The following is a 16,986-nucleotide window of genomic DNA, read 5'->3' as shown; positions in this document are numbered from 1 at the left end:
AAAGCTTAAAAGGAAAAAAGGAACCAGGTAATATTTATTGTTCTGGAAAACAAGTAAGCAATGTGGAATGCAATGAAGAGCATAACATAATCAGAACAATGCTGAGAAATGATCTCAGCAGTAATATGGGCATTCTGAAAATACTTGAACAAAGCAAGGCTGCATTTGGCAAGATCAGCAGTAATCACATTTCTTCAGCGTTGCAGTAATCAACATTGACATGCTAAGAACTGAGATAAGGATCTGACTTGTGTTGACACAAAAGTCATGCAAAAGAATCAGCAAAGTCAAGCTATAACCCAGATTAAATATAAAGACATAAAAATTGAATGTGGGGCATGTAACCAGCATATAAAAACAGGGGAGGGAAGGCAAGAACCAGTCAAGCATAAAATAAGAGGGAAGGATAAAGGGGGGGAGGGGAAATTATAAAAGGGGGAGACTCACACTTTAACATTTCTTTTGGGGTGATCTTTAAGCCCAGAGTAGGAACAGGAAAATCTTAAATACACTCTCCATACCTAGGGCATTTTATTCAGATGTAATGTAATTACATTTTTGCATATCATATGAGATGGTCCTCTGAGGGGAGATGGACTCAGTTGAAACTAGACAAGGTTGCTGTTGAGCAACAAAAACAGCTTATTGAGATATGTCAGCAGCAAGAAGAAAATGTTAGCTAGCTGCTGAATGGGGCAACCCAGTGACAGAGGATGTGGAAAAGACTGAGGTATTCAGTGCATTCTTTTCCTCAGTTTTTACTGGCAAAGTCTACTTTCATGCCTCCCAGGTCTCCATGATTTGTGACAGTGTAGGGGGAAGAGCAGTACCAACTAGAGCAGGGGAGTATTGAGTTAGAGGACAGTTAAGAGTAAACTGGACATGCAGAAGGCAAAATGACACGATAGGATTCATATGAGGAAGCTCGGGGAGCTGGCCAATATCACTCTGAGGCCACTCTGTCATCTTTGGAACTGATAGTAAAAGGGTTGCTGAGGTCTCCAACAACAGATCAAAGACCAATTTATGTTTGTCTTTGAGAAAGCCAAGAAGGAGGATCCACAGAACTTTAGCTGTTCACCCTAGCTTGGTGTCTGGGAACGCTGTGAAACAAGTCCTCCAGGAGGATGTGTCCAGCACATGAAGGTGACTGGGAGCAGCCAGCTCATATTTACCAATGGGAAATCATGTGTGACCACCCTGAGTGCTTCCTTTGATGAGATTATGGGTTCAGTGAACAAGAGCATCATGACAGATGCCTTTTATCTTGACTTTTGACAGTCCCACATCTTCCTTTCAGACAGAATAGGAAGATGTAGACTAGACAAGTGGCCACTGAGGTGGGTGAAACCTGCCCGGATAATGGCTGTGAGAATGAGAGACTGGCACAGGAGTAAGACCAGTAGAGGACTCGTCTCTTAATAGACATTCAGTGGCTGGAGCACATGATGTGTGAGGAGAGGCTGAGACAGCTAGGTTTCCTTTGTCTGGAGAAGAGGGGGGTAAGCTGGTGTGAAAAGTAGCTGCTGTCTTTAACAAGTCAAAGGGGAAGAGTAAGAGAAAAAGAGTCAAACTCTTCTCAGAGGTGCGCAAAAACAAAACAACAACAAAAAGAAAAGAGGCTATGGGTACAGGTTGCAGTCAGAAGGAGAAAATATCACAGATAGAATTACCACTAAGCACTGTAACGGGTTTCTCAGAGAGGTTGTGGAGTTTATCTGGACAAGGCTCTGAGCAACCCTAGATAAAACTGAAGTCAGCCCCACTTTGAGCAGAGATAGGGACCATATGACTTGCAGAGGTCTCTTCCAGCACACACAGTTCTAGTATTCTGTACTGAATTTATCACTTCCTCTTAGTGCAGTGCATTCCTCTAAAATTCAGGGTTAAATTGAGTTTTGTCTCTGAAGAATGAACATGATCAAGCTAGACATAAGTGTAACAAAATGATGGTTTAGTAACAACTGAACTCCCTTCATTTTCTGCTATTTATGTTCTTTTCTACTCAATGCCAGCAGTAGCGCCCAGTCTCTTTGAGTTAATTATTGTTACTCACCAGCTGGGTTCCCAGCTCTTCTGGGAATAAAACGGATAGGTCACAAGAATGACAAATATTTGCAAATTGCATCACCATAGTCCTAAAATGGAGCTTCAGGTCTCTAAGACTTGCTCTTATAAATTAGTTTTGCTGGTTTTCATATTCATCTCATACCTCTCTTAATTAATTTCAAGCCTGATGCTATCATGCGTAACTTGAATGGCAAGAAAATGGCTTTCTTCTGTGTTTAAAGTCTAAGCGTGTTATATCACAGACCTAGGCAAAACAATAATCAGTATCACTCAATTAAGTGGATGAGCCAAAGGATCCACCTTTATCTGCATAAGGTCAGACATCTCAAAGCAGGTTTCTCCCTTGGGAGGCTCACTGGGAGGTCAGACCATGCTGTGCTATGAAGAGATTCATCACTTACCCTGTAAGTAAAACAAATTGATTAGTTCCTCCATCTTTGGTACATTTTGTCAGGGCACAAAGGGGGCCTGTGAACTGTGGAGTTTCACACTTGTTAAAGCCTTGAGGCTTCACTACAGTCCTGGTGTTTTCTGACTCTACCGTTCCTTTGAGCTGGTCTCCACGTTCTGGCTGTAGTCAGTTTCCAGAAAAGAAGACATGGTTATGGCCTCGTTCAGCTTCCCAGATACTGTGTGTGAGCCCTACCTTTCTGTGTGCAGTCTGCAGCTAGTCTGCCTGCTCAGTAGCTCTTCCTTTTCTGATAGCTGGCGTGTTTACAAGCTTGGCCAGCATGGACACTGCTTTATAAACCAGTTTGTCATGGCCCTTATTGTGTTGCATGTGTCCTTTATGCTATTCAGCACACAGAAGGATCTAAAAAAATAATGAATCTAATTATTTATTCTGGAGAGTAAGTTCTACTGAATGAGAGAACAGCAATGGCTAATGTGTCCTGCCAGCACTTGGCAAGCTGGCCAACCCAGCAAGCTGACTGACCTGCCACATCCCTTTGTTCATCATCATCTACTGAGCAGAGATGCCTTTCAAAACCTCTTTCTGAGCTCTTTATAAGTCCATCTATTTTCATTTCCCTTTACATTTTCTCCCTTAACGTCTTTCCTTATTTACAAAGAAAAGAAAAAGAAAAAAAAAAAGCCACATTTTTCCACAGCTGTACCTCTGGTAAAATGGAAAGTTAAATTATAAAAATTACAATATTCTGGGGGGAATTGGGGAGGGATTGATGGCATAGGGGTGTTGACATTAAGGGATGAAAGTCTTTTCTCCACTGAACCTTCAGATTTATTTTTATTTTTTTTAACAATTTCAGAATATGTACATATATAAGAATTTTACTAATATTATAACTTAACATAATTATTTATATACATCAACTGTGTGATTTATATCACTTTTCATTTGCATCCCTAGAATCTGCATTCAAGTTTTGACATAAACATTTTGTTTATGATTCTGTATATTGTATTTGTATGAGGTTTATTAGCTTGCAAATCCAACAGCTAGCTCATCTAACGTCTTATCAACAGTTCACTCAAGTGATTCACATCAGTTCAGACGTCTAACTTTTTTTTTAAATTATGTTAAGCTTCCAGAATCATTATCTTTATCATATTCTTTTAAGCATTCCTACACTCTGCTATGCTTGAAGGATGACACTATGCTATACAAACGTGACTGGCAATTGTTTGTGTAAACAGTGTTTAAAAAATACTTAAAACCTTAAGAAAGGAATTCTAGTATAGCCATTTCTAAGTAAAGGAACACATATTTCTCAAACTTATTCACGTTATAAGGCTGTTGTTACTCCTTTCACAAAAAAAAAAAATGTTTTGTATCTCTGTTCTGAGGTAGTGTCATACATTCATTTACAGATGCTAAATTCACATCACAGAGGCATGCACAATCAAAATGTTAAAGCAAGTCATTGTCACTAAATTAGATGTCCTTGCACCCCCTTTGCTGTTCTTAGTTCAGCGGATGGATCCATGTCTTGTTACTCCCTTATATGGAAAGATAAATGACTTTTTATTGCAGTCTATGGGGAAAACTCAAGAAGCAGGAAGCAGTGGCAAAGGATATCACCGATGTTTCCTAACAGAAGAACAGCCTTTGGTGCTCACTAATAATCATCAGCAACTCTTTAGGCAGAATATGGACTCTGAGAGCATCTCCTCAGAGATGATGGACCTCCTGAATCACCCTGATACACTATGTGTCCTCCAGGGTATTGTAATGAATGCACTAACAGAAAAAAATACTGGTGGTTCACTAGAAAGAGGTAGTAAAAAAGAACTTTCAGTGGAGGCACAGTCTGGAAAAGTAATTTATTTTCCTGTGTATCTACTAGCCTAGCACATATGCGCTTAAGTGACAAGTTTGCTTGGTTCCTACAGAAACGATCTCTGGTTGTCATTATTTTCATAATACCTCCTTCTAGTGGTGAGTTGAAAGTGCTGTCTACAGGCTATCCTTTCTACTAAGATTTCAAAATCATTACGGTCATTTTTCAGAACAAGGAAATCCATTTTCTATTACCCAAAAGGTGTTAGCTTCATGTGTTTCTGAAAGAGCACGATTGTGGTGGTGGCTAATGGTGAGTGAGTAATTGACCAGAGAAAATTTCTGTATCCAATTTGGTGTGATAAAAAGCTAGTACTGTTCAAAGGAAATATTAAGGACTTTCCCTTTGCACAGAGAACTCATTCTTTGAACAGGTAGTAAATGCAAATAATTCCAAGCCACTTCGTTGAATAATAAAAAAAAATAATAATATAGATGACAGAAAATAGAAGAATAACAAAGAAGATGAAAAAATGTACTGTGTAAAATTTATAAATCATTTCTTACCTGGACAGAGCCCCTGACATAAGAGGTAATAGTCTGCCTAGCTGCTCTGAAGGGAATTTGATCTTAAAATTAATATCAAACCCTTATGAATTAAAACTAAACAACTTTTTCATACCCTATTGACCCCTCCTACATACGAGCTGTTATGGCCTGAACTCTTCTTGTTGCCACATGTTGGGCTGTGCTGCAAAGCAGCATTGGTGCAGCCCCTCTAAGGGGCTTGGGGGCAGTGAGTGTTGAGGGGAAAATCTCACAGAAAGTCTGTTGAGTCTCTGTGAATTGCTGCATGCAGTGCTGCAATGCTTTGACGAAACTCGGTTACATACACTTGGTCTTTGTTGCTCTTGTCTTTCCACTTCCATTCTTGCCAGCCTGGTAGAGACAGCAGTAGATAAAGGTCATATTTCAGATTAACATATGTCCTCTAATGATTGTTCAAATTAATCTTGGTACACTCGTTTTACAGTTATTAAAAGAGGAAGGAACACATGGCCCTCTAACATGAAAAGCATTTCTAGAGACCACAAGTAGGGTAGGCACAAAGTTGTCAAGTAGCAGCAAATCTGACTTGTTCAGCCTCTTCATACAGTGATTTTTTTTTTGCATTTTGTGTTTTGCAATTCATGACTCAGTTTCCAAGGTTGAGAGTACTGTTCTTTTCTTTTACTTAGCAATTGAGCATAAAAAAGCACAGATGAGATACTATATTGCAACATAAATTAGGTTCCCTAATTTGTAGCAAAACATAGTGCTGCAATTTAATATTGAATAAGTGCTGAAGTCCAAAGAAATCACAATCAATTAGCAGAGAATAACATATCCTTGCAAGGTTGTGTATCTCAGTGGTTAAGTAGGAAGAAACACTGAGAGATTTAAATACCTTTGAGGAGGATTTTGATAACTCATTAAACACAAAGGACAGTATAGCAGGAGTGAAAACTGCAAATAAGTTCCCAAATGTAAGCCAGAAGAGAAGAACAACAAATACCCAAGCTGCCACTGAATATAAAGCAGAAAGTCTGATTTCAGTCATCTGGCAGACAGGAGAGCTCAAACAATATATAATTTAATAAAAGGTAGTTATTCTGCAGAATATGACAGAAGGCATGCAGGGCAGCTACCAGCCCAGTGCAACAAGCCCTGGCTCAGGGACGAGAATCCCAATGCACGGGGCACAGGCACAGTTCTCTGCTGAGCACTTTTCTGCTTCTACGTGTCCAACAGGAGGCAAAGGGAGGATAACCAAGATCATCTTCATCCTGAAACAATCACATCCCTCCTGCCCATGTTGAGCAATGAGACATTTTGTCATTCCTGAGATAGTTCCTTTCATTAACATGCCATGGGGTTGATTTAGCTGGCTGAGACACCTACCTTAGAGCTCCATTTTTGTTTTTCTGGTGAAGCATTTAGCTCAATGCTGCTTCTTCAAACAGTGGAATGTTGTGTTTTGAAGGACTCAAGGAGGGCATCCTTTCTCCTGGAGCTGGATTTTGGGTCAGAGGTAGAAAGAGGTGAAATACTGGCTCCATTAAAAATCAATGTAAAAGCTTCCCATTAACTTACAGGATTCAGGCTACTATTCATGTGTTGTATTTTCAAAACTGTTACTGACTTGCTTGTGTAACTTGTTTCCTCTTTGCGTCACTTACTGTATGCAGAATCAGAGAATAGTCCTTGAAACCTTCTGGGGGGCTTTTATCCCTTTATATAAAAAGGGCTATATTATTGCTATGCATTTCTGTTCTTTTCTTAAGGCCACAATGATTGTTAAGAAAGTTATTTATCAATAGGGCTTACTCTTGAAGGCCAGTGCTATAGCACTACCAATAGATATTCATCAAAAAGCTGCATTGTTTTTATTGCAGATCATGTGCAAAAGCTGAGATCTTAAATGCTTGAATAATGGATAAGTATTTTACTTTTTGTTGTTTGTTGTTGTTGTTGTTGTTGTTGTTAGGATTTGCCTTAATGTCTCATTCTCTGAACAAATTCAAAATCTTTTTTGCCAAAATTTTAGCAACATTAAAAACTTACTAGATAGCCACCTCGTGTTTTGACACCTCACGATTCATTTAATTCTATATTCATTTAATCAAGGTCATGTTTGTACAGATAGTAAAACCTGCCTCTGATAACAGATTTTCTGATTGGGGGATTTTTGTCATTTGAATGCACATGAGACCAATAAGAACACTTTTCTTTTTCCACTTCTAGTTTTCTTTGTAATGTTTGATTCAGAAACATCTGAAACTGACTTCTAAATTAGGTACAGTTTGATTGTTCATGCTATTGCTAGAATTATGCAAACATTCACATTACACAAATGATAAGTTAACTTTAACAAAATGTTTTGTGCCTTCTTCCTCAGTGAAGACAAAGATCTTGATTTTTGCTGTCTTCCATAGAGGATTATAAGTACAGACAGCCCAGTTTGGGGAAACTCTAATCAAAATGGTGGCAGAACTCTGTCTATAAACCACTATCTAATAAAACAGAGATGTAGTGCCGCATGCAGAAAAGAGCATGCTCATGAGCTGTAGAAATGCTTATCATTGACATCAGAAGTGTTGGTGCTTGAGCTTCTCTTCAGTCTTTCCTGTACCCTGTGTTGCAGTGTAAGTCTTCTCTTTTAAGATGGTGACAGCATTTACATTTGTTGCCCTGAGTCCAAAATGTATATTCATCCCCAAAGAAAACAGAAGACTGAACTCCAGACAAGTCCAATGTGCCACGATGGGCATGGCATATGGAGCAAAGGAGCCTTCTCTGGTACCCAAGGGAGCCTGGATCTCCAGTCTGCTCCTTGCCACCAGAGCAGGACATGCTGTATACCAGCTGCATACCTGGCTCTGGATTTTGATTGTAGGAATAGCATAGGGGCACATGAATAAGGAATATTTTCATAATCATGCAGCAATACAACTCTCTAATACCCTCTTGGTGATATATATTCTATAGGGTTTGATGATATGCAATTTAGGATTCAGTCTTCTTTTCCTGCCACTAGACTTGTTACTGCAAGTTCTGTACAAGACCCCACTGGAAAATGAGTAAGACCCTGAGCTGGTCCTGCCACACACACACAGATGGGGAATCTGCAGCTCCCCATGCCTGATGCTCTGTTTTGTTCAGGTGAGAGCACAGAGTGAGCCCATAGCACGGCAGCTGCAACTACACTGTCTATTCTCAAGGATAAATTCACTATGTCTCAACGTGCCACATTATCTAATGGGGGGATGCCACGGACTGCCCCAGTTCTCAAAGTGTTCCCCAGACTATGAAGAAAAGCAGCCTGCCTCACTGCCAAGCCTACAGGATAAAAGCAGCCCAGATAGACCCGTGCAGTTACTCACCTGTTTTCCTTGCCCTGAATCTAGTTACACAGGTTTTTCTCTAGCCAACAGTCCCTGCATTAAGGTTGGACTCAGAATATGGAGACAAGGTAGCCAAGCATCTACATTTAGTCTAGCAACCCTTGGTGGTTTTAGATCCACCACAACTCTTTCACCTGCTCACATAGACCCCTCCGGTAAAAGCGTTTTGAAAGACTGATCTAGCATGGCAGCAATGCTGGGGAGAAAAGTTCTCACAGCAGTTTATACCTTTTACCTCACCATGTAAAGATCACTTGAGCAGTCCTTATGATTTGTGAACCATTAGTTGCATGTCTGTTAAACCATTAGGAATTGAATTGCATTCACAAGCTGCTTGTTCTTTTTAAGTATTGTTACTTCCTTTTATTGCTTTATTTTCATTTTATTCCTTTATGTCAGAATTAAACTTCTGGAAACTAAAAGTCTGTGAATTTTTGTTGCTGCTGTTTTAAAGTAACCCTCTACATTTTTCCAGATTCTTTTAACCTATGGACTTAATGGACCTATACTGAATTCTGCTTATGGCACATATTGTAATGCTTCTTTTGGATGGAGCCACCATATTCTCTTACATGGAGCTGAAAGTGATCATAAGCAGCAAGAAGAAGACCTTGTACAGGATTCAGAGTGAAATAGCATATTACTAATTCAGTTGTCATACTCATTTACTGCATTACAGCTGTCAGTGAAAGGCAGTCAGAAGTTCATGCTATATGCTATGTTTGTAAATGGTGATGTTATCTCATTATTTTCTGGCCTGTCTGCAATTAACCTTTTATTTTGAAGGTGGTGAAAATGTGCAGTAATAGTATAAAACATTTCAAACATATTTCAAAGTACATCTTTGTCATTCAGTCATTCATGAGGGAAACAAATTCTTCCGAACTGATTTGTATGCATGCTGGTCATGAATAATTCTTATCCTTAACATCATGTATTTGAAACAAGGAATAAACTTCATTAATGGATTGTTTGTGTGTCATCATTGTCTGAATTTTGATAGTTCCTGGATCGTGAACATAAGTAATGCAAGCAGTAGTAAACTGGTTGAGAGCTCTAAAAATCCTGCCACTGGAACTGCCTCTGATGAAGACTGGCCAGAGGCTAATTCCAAAATGAAGTCTCTGTATTGCCACTCAAGCCCTCAAGGCAATGCACAGTACTTCAATTTACTATCACTTTGCATGTTGTTTACAAAAGCAATATAATGCAGAAATGCTATTCACTTTTATTTTTACCCTCACAAACTGTGTGGTGACTATAAATGTTGATATTTCAACATTTATACCCTGACCAGCCTGGGTGTTTAAAAGTTGGTTTTCTGGACCCAAAATAAGCACCTCACTCTCCTGTAGCCACAAACACAACACTACTCCAGAAAGCAATTCACCTCATCCTCAGATGGGGGTTATGATGGGTGAGATAAACCATACCTCAGGAGCTGCCTTTCCTCCCTAGGAACAAAGCTGGGAGAGATGAGCTTTGAATTGGGCAAAGATCTTTTAACCTCTGGCATTGGACGAGGTTTGCTTGGTATGGTGTGTTTTGTTTTTTTTTATTATTTTTCCTTTTATTCAGGGAGACAGCTACTCTAAGCTAATCATCTGGGTTCCCACTTACAGACAGCAGAGAGAGATGAGACTCTCCAGGGGATGATTCATCCTCTCCAAAGATAAGTATCTGACACAGGTGGGTGTTAGTCAAAGTAGAAAATGTACTGTAAATTCATTTCTCCTGGTATTGTTCACTATTTAAACAGTCTCTTAGGAGAACAGCTTCTTATCCAATTTTTGCTTTGGAGAAGAGAGTGCCCCACCCATTGTATTGCTGGAGGATGAGATTTGCTGGATGTTAGTCTGAGTATTGCTTCGGCGCAGACCGAATGGGGGGAGCACCTGGAGGAGAGGAAGGCCCTTGGGAAAGGAATGAGCAATGAAAAGTAATTTGGGAAAGTAAGAGGATACGTGCAAGAGGCAATGATTACTGAAGCAAATAAAAACGGATTTTTTAGGAGCAGAAGAACGGTGTATGACATCAAATAGTGCAGAGATTAAAGACCACAAAAGATGTGGAAAGAAAAAGGTAAAAAATGCAGGTTGTGCCATAGGAAATGGATGGTTGATATGGGTTGAAACTGGGAAGCAAAAACAGCCTACAAAACACCTGGAGATTTGGAATAAGTTATTTACAAAAGAAAAATAAAAGAAAAAGTTGTTGTCAGATAAATAAAATTGGTGCTGTTTTATTCCTTTCATTTCAGGATAAGTTCCTGACACGTAAAATACTTGGCAAACATGCCTGATTAATATTCCCAGACTAGGCTGTTATAAACAAGTGAATTCTATATTTCCCAAATCAAAAGTCAAAAAACTCCATTTACCTGTGCTGACTCTGTAAAAACCATCATGGGGTCCAAAGTATACAATTGTCTAGGAATTTTCCATCTTGGTTATAAATCCTGGCTTTCAAACTAGTATGTCAGAAGTGTGAATAGCAGAGAGGAAGAACAAGTGAAACAAGAAACCTCAAGGTAGCCTAAAAATCAAGAATCCTTGTCAGAAAGACTGTGCTTTCCAGAAAAGCTCAAACAAAAACTCAGGATGAATCCTGAGTATAAGTTCAAAAATAAGAAATCAGCTAAAAGGGAAAAAGTAAAAATCCAAATTTTGGAACTGTTATTTTTAAGAAAATCCTGTTCCCTCTCTCAGTTCCTTGTTGGATTGTGCTTTCTCCAGAATTACATGGTCTTCCTCTGCAAACACATATCTCTATGCACACAAATGCATGTGTTTGGAAATTGTTCAGTATGTCCTTATGGTGGTTTTACCCTGCTGGGCAGCCAAACTCCCCCGCCTCAAATGGAAAGTGGGAGAAAATAGAATGAAAAGGGCTCAAGGGTTGAGCTAAGGACAGGGAGATCACTCAACAATTATCATCATGGGCAAAACAGACTCAGCATAGCGAGATTAATATAATTTATTGCCTATCACTAGCAGACTAGAGCAGTGAAAAACTAAAAACAAAATAAAAACACTTTCCCCCATCCACCCTCTTCCTCCTCCTCCCCCTGAGCAGCTCAGAGGAACTGGGAATGGGGGCTGCGGTCAGTCCCTGATGCTTCATCCCCGCTGCTCCCTCACGGTCCCTCTCTGCCCCTGCTCCACGCGGGGTCCCTCCCACGGGATGCCGTCCTGCCCGAACTGAGCCTGCGGGGGCTGCCCACAGGCAGCAGCTCTTCAACAACTGCTCCCACACGGCTCCGTACCACGGGGTCCATCCCCCAGGAGCAAACTGCTCCAGCACGGGTCCCCCACGGGCGGCAGCTCCCCCCAGACCCCCTGCTCCTGCGTGGGCTCCTCTCCACGGGCTGCAGCTCCGGCCCGGGGCCTGCTCCTGCGGGGGCTCTCCATGGGCCGCAGCCTCCTCCAGGCCACATCCACCTGCTCCACCGGGGGCTCCTCCACGGGCTGCAGCGTGGAGATCTGCTCCGTGTGGGACCCGTGGGCTGCAGGGGGACAGCCTGCTCCACCAGGGGCCTCTCCACAGGCCGCAGGGGAACTGCTGCTGTGCGCCTGGAGCACCTCCTGCCCTCCTGCTGCACTGACCTGGGTGCCTGCAGGGCTGGGTCTCACTCCTCACTCTCCCAGCTGCTGTTTTCGCAGCAGGTTTTATTTCCCTTCCTTAAATCTACTCTCCCAAAGGCCCACCCAGCATCTGTCCCTATCTCAGCTCTGGCCAGCGGCGGGTCGCTTTTGGAGCCGGCTGGAGCTGGCTCTGATCTGACATGGGGCAGCTGCTGGGCTCTGCTCACAGAGGCCACCCCTGCAGCCCCGCACTACCAAAACCCTGCCACATAAACCCAATACACCTGCTATTGCAAAAGCTGTGAGTAAAGGTGTAAATAAGAAAGCACTATAGTGCTTACAATCTAGTTCTAAACAGCAATTTGCATGTTATCCATGCATCATGTGGAATTTTTCAGACACCGAGTAGCATAATTTTATAGCAGTACCTAGTCAGATGTGAGGAGACAGTGACATATTTTAACTTTCAAAACAGAATTAACAGATAAAATTAGATTAAAAATGTGCTCCCAGATAATTGACATTTTAAAACTTAAAATGATTTTAATATCACATTTTTAAACAATTTTCTCTTTACAGTGGGCAGGCTGACTTGTCCATTTCCTTCCCTTCTTTTCTTCCTCACTGAAAAATGTCTGAATGTCTGATCAAAACAGTCTTCAGAAATAAAAGCCTTTTACTCCTGGCTTTTACTCCAGCTAGATTCTTCAGTTTAAATAAGCAAAGGTGTGGATATCCATCACATTGTGTGCTTGGGACACTGAACTTAGCTATAATTCTAGTTTTCAAGCACTCCAGGGCAAAGGCAGGGACATCCTTAGCATCCTTTGTCTTGCTGGCTTTCTAATCACTATTTTACAGATCAAGGGGAGGCGGAGAGGTAGGGAGGCTAGGCCTCCATGTTCCTGTTGGGAAAGGTTTTCTCACATTCAAAACATAGCATTTTTAATTAATGTTGATGAATATATATAAATACTGTGAAAGAAACCAGCCAGAAAGGTCCTCTCCACCTCCAGGGATTTGGCAGCTGCTTCTGTTTTGCTCAGTGCTTCTAATAGCAGGTCAGTTACTCCTTTAGGGCTTTCTTGTGATAGGAAGAAGCATCAGTTTCTCAATTTTTGTACACCAATCTCAAGCTACTGTATTTCCACAGAAATGTGTCTGGAAAGAAAACTGGAAGATGTGACACGTATGGTTCTGGCAGTAAAGAGAAAGTCATCCTCACAGTGTGAGGATGAAGGAGGAAAAAAGTCCAAAAGCTGACAAATAATATACTGATATTTTTGTAACCTGAATTGAAATTCCAGGCACAGGTGTGTATCTGAAAGGTCCTGGGCCATCCAGGAACCTGTTTTGCAGATTTCACCTGAGCAATTTTATCAGTAACATGATGATCCTCTAGGCAGGATACAGCATCTAAATGGAGATGACTATATGTGGTGTGCATAAGTTACTGTGAGAGTCAGTGGGGATTTGGTCAGCCTAGGGCGGGATGCAGCTAGCAAGCAGTCCGCTTTGGAGCTAGCAGAAATACTCTTGGGTGGATCTCTATTCACCGAAGTGGGAGTTCAGCCCCCAAATGTGCCTGTAATAAACTACATGTGGAATTGGATGAGCTAATCTTGAAATGAATCTTACTCTCTGAGGCCATGCTATTCTTCTCATGCAAACAGTAAATTTACTTTTCCTTCATTCCTGTGCTTTGCTACTATAAGGGTTTGCTTTCTGGGGCAAAAATAAATACTAAGCTACAGTAATGTGAATTCACAGTACACCAGCTGTGATGCATTAACCTCATGTGAACACAGAATTTTACTTCAGTGTAACAATGGAGTAAACTATAGCTTACTAAGACACATGAATGCATCCTATTAAAACAAAATATATCAGAAACACATAGTGGGAGCAGGTTCATCTAATTTGAGCACAACACTAGTCCTACCTCCTAAACTCTCAATGAAGGTCTTCTAAAAAATATTTTAAGATCCCTTCCTCGTTGGTTCCCAGGAAGAGGAGTGACTAGTCTTCCAGAGAAAGACCCAGCCATACTTAGGTGCTTCACTTTTATGTAAGGGTCTTCAAGTAGGTGAGTAGCATTCACTTGTGGAACTGGGACAGTGCAGACACAAAACTGCAGGTCTATACTGTACCTCCTGCATAAGCTAGCCCAGAGCTGCATCATAACGTGATTAAACCAACTATTCCCAAGCTATTTCTTCCTACCTGTTGACACTGTCCTTCACATAGCAAGACTGCAGACCTGACTACTGCCCTTGCATGCATTTGCAATACAAACAAAACCCAATAATTTGGCAATTGATCATAGGAGGTTAAAGGAGCAGGGATTCTTTGAGTTCTTGTTCATATCGGAAAGTACACAAATGAAATTACATTCTTCTGTGAGTATTAATACAAAGTCACTTAAAGTCCCTAAGTGTCTGTAAGCCATTTTTAAGTGTTTCAACTGTTGCTATTCACTAACACTGCTCAAAATTCTGAGAAAAAATGTCCTTAAGCTACCCGTCAGAAACGCCAAATGATCAGCACAAAACTACTTCAGCGTTTTATCAAAATGCTAAGAAAAGTGGAAAATGCTTACCTTTTTGTTCCAGGCTGGCAGCTGAGTTTTATTCTACCAAGGAGAATGAGCACAGCTTATTTTGGAGTAGAAATCTGTGCAGCAGAAGTCTAGTAATGACTCTGGGACAAAGCTAATCCATGAACTGGTAGGGATTCAAGAATATCACTGTCTTCCTTATTTGAATTAAGTCTCTTGATCAGCATTGGATGGGAATTCTTTGTACTGTTTCTCTTACAGCTCTGGCAAAATAATTTCTTTCTTTTAAGAGTATAGGTCATTTCTAAGAAGAGTACTTAACTGAAAGCTGAGATACTTAGTTTGCATATCTGATAGTCCAGCATATAAATGTGTGAATAACTTCCTTCCCCTACAGAGCAGAATATTAGGTCCCCCCGTAGTATACAGACTTATAAACTCAGATTTGCTCTGATTATTTTGTACATATATCTTATATCCTAACATAGATAAATAAATAAACAAACAAATAAATAAATAATGTGTTAGGCCAATTATTATCCATTCCTACGAAATATTTTTGTTTTTATTTAAAGCTCCAAATGTAGCAGAAAAATAGGGTTACATTCTGGAAATTATGTTATAAAATCAAATACACGCATGGTTTAAGTTCCAAATGGCTTGTGTCTTATGGATTTATAAATGGCAAGGGTGGGTATCAGAAATCACAAGAATACTGAGAAGCTTCAGCATAACACACATTAAAATAAAACAAGAGCAATACACTATTTCAAAAGTGTATTACACACAGCCCTCCTCATATATCAGCTGTAGATCTCTGAACATACCTTGATAACTTTCAAAGAATGTGATCTTTTTCCACATTTTCTAGTCTACAGTGTTCTGTTATGTCAAATTCATTCATGACTTTGTTCTTTTTAGCTCTGAATATATATTAATTAAAAATTTTTGAGGGATTTCTTCACTAAGTAGGTTAAAGAAACTTTTTTCTGCTAAGTTCTTGGGTAAAAACCTCTACATAAATTGTGTTATACTTGCTTAATACACTGTTGTGATGAGTTTTCACTTCTGAATGATATAACTACAGGATATGCTAAAAATAATGTATTAAATTCCCCCCTCTTCCAAAATAGCATTGGATCCAGTTCCGGCCTGTGATATTTCCTTGGGTAAACAGAAGGTTATAAAGATAACTTACTGTTATATTTCAACTGAAAGCTATATTCTCTGAAATCTGAAGGAGAAATACGGTTGTAAGATTCAGCCACAGAATATTAATTTGAAGTATTTTGATTTTCTCCTTAGATACTACCATAGCATACATATTTTAATCTATATGCAAAGTTGATGGTATCATTTGAAAAGCAATACAGGCACAATTTATTCTTAGGTAAGTCTTGAATGTTAGATATTTTATTACGGCTACCACAATAATTTACCATAATTTATTCTCAAGTTCATCTGTTTGTCTCGTTTCCCACATGTCTTAAGAGCAAACTGGAAATACTGTTATATCCCATTTTAATTAACCTTCAAAAGTGTTTTCATACCCTTGTTGCTTTCAAGTAGTGGAATTTAGTGCAAACAATCCAATTGAATTATAAGTTGCTTGTATCAAACCACTTCATGATAAAAGAAATGTAATAGAACTAATCAATTTTTCGCGTGACTCTTTTGCCTTTTTTTTTTTTTTCTCCTTTGAGCAGTAAAAGGGAGGATCATCATCCTGCTTATTTATTACAGGTACTAAGAATCACATTTCACAAAGGTACATTTACTGCAATGTGTTAATAATAATTGTAATTGATTTAAATGCTTGAATTGACTGTGAAAATTCATAGATTTGTTCAGGCATTGACTGCAAGATAATGCTGGTTAAAACTGGAACAGTTTGCTGTACTGTTCAAAAGGCCTCAGAAAAGTTTCTGCAACGAACAAATATGTGGTGTTTTGTTGTTGTTATTTTGGTTGGTTGTTGGTTTGGTTGTTGGGGTGGTTTTTTGTTGTTGTTGTTGTCATTGTTTTTGAGCCTGCTCTTCTGAATATTTTGTAAGTGAAAGTAAAGATTCAGGTGCATCAAATGTGAACATATCATGTTACCTTAGGAATTAACTCCTTATGAATTTTAAAGGAATGGTAACCCTTCAAAATCTAGGATTTCAACAAGCAATAAGAAACAGTATTCTTCAGCACATTTCTAGAGCTTGAAGTTTCCTTAGGATGCCACAAGAATCACAACACTGTCATAAGAAGTTTTAATTTTCTTTTTGAACCCTGATAAACCCATGAAAGCATCAACTGCTGTTTTCCTCTTTGGTACTAACACTATCCCTGTTTTCTCCAGTGGTGTCAGAGGAACACATATCAGTCTATATAAATTACAGGTATAACTATGAATTTCAATTTTTAAAGTGGTCCATCATTTGAGATTTTTCACAGAATAATCACAAGAAGTCAAATGTCAAACTGTCCATCCTTCAGGCTAGCAAAATAATACTCCTTTCTACAGAAAAAAAAAAAAAAAAAGATAAAGATGGGAAAGTGAAAAAATAGTAAGAGACTAGAGCTTGAAGCTGAACAGGCTATAGC

This window comes from Anser cygnoides, chromosome 3 (assembly GCF_040182565.1).
Source record: "Anser cygnoides isolate HZ-2024a breed goose chromosome 3, Taihu_goose_T2T_genome, whole genome shotgun sequence".
NCBI classification, from domain to species: domain Eukaryota; kingdom Metazoa; phylum Chordata; class Aves; order Anseriformes; family Anatidae; genus Anser; species Anser cygnoides.
This window is presented reverse-complemented; position numbering follows the sequence as displayed.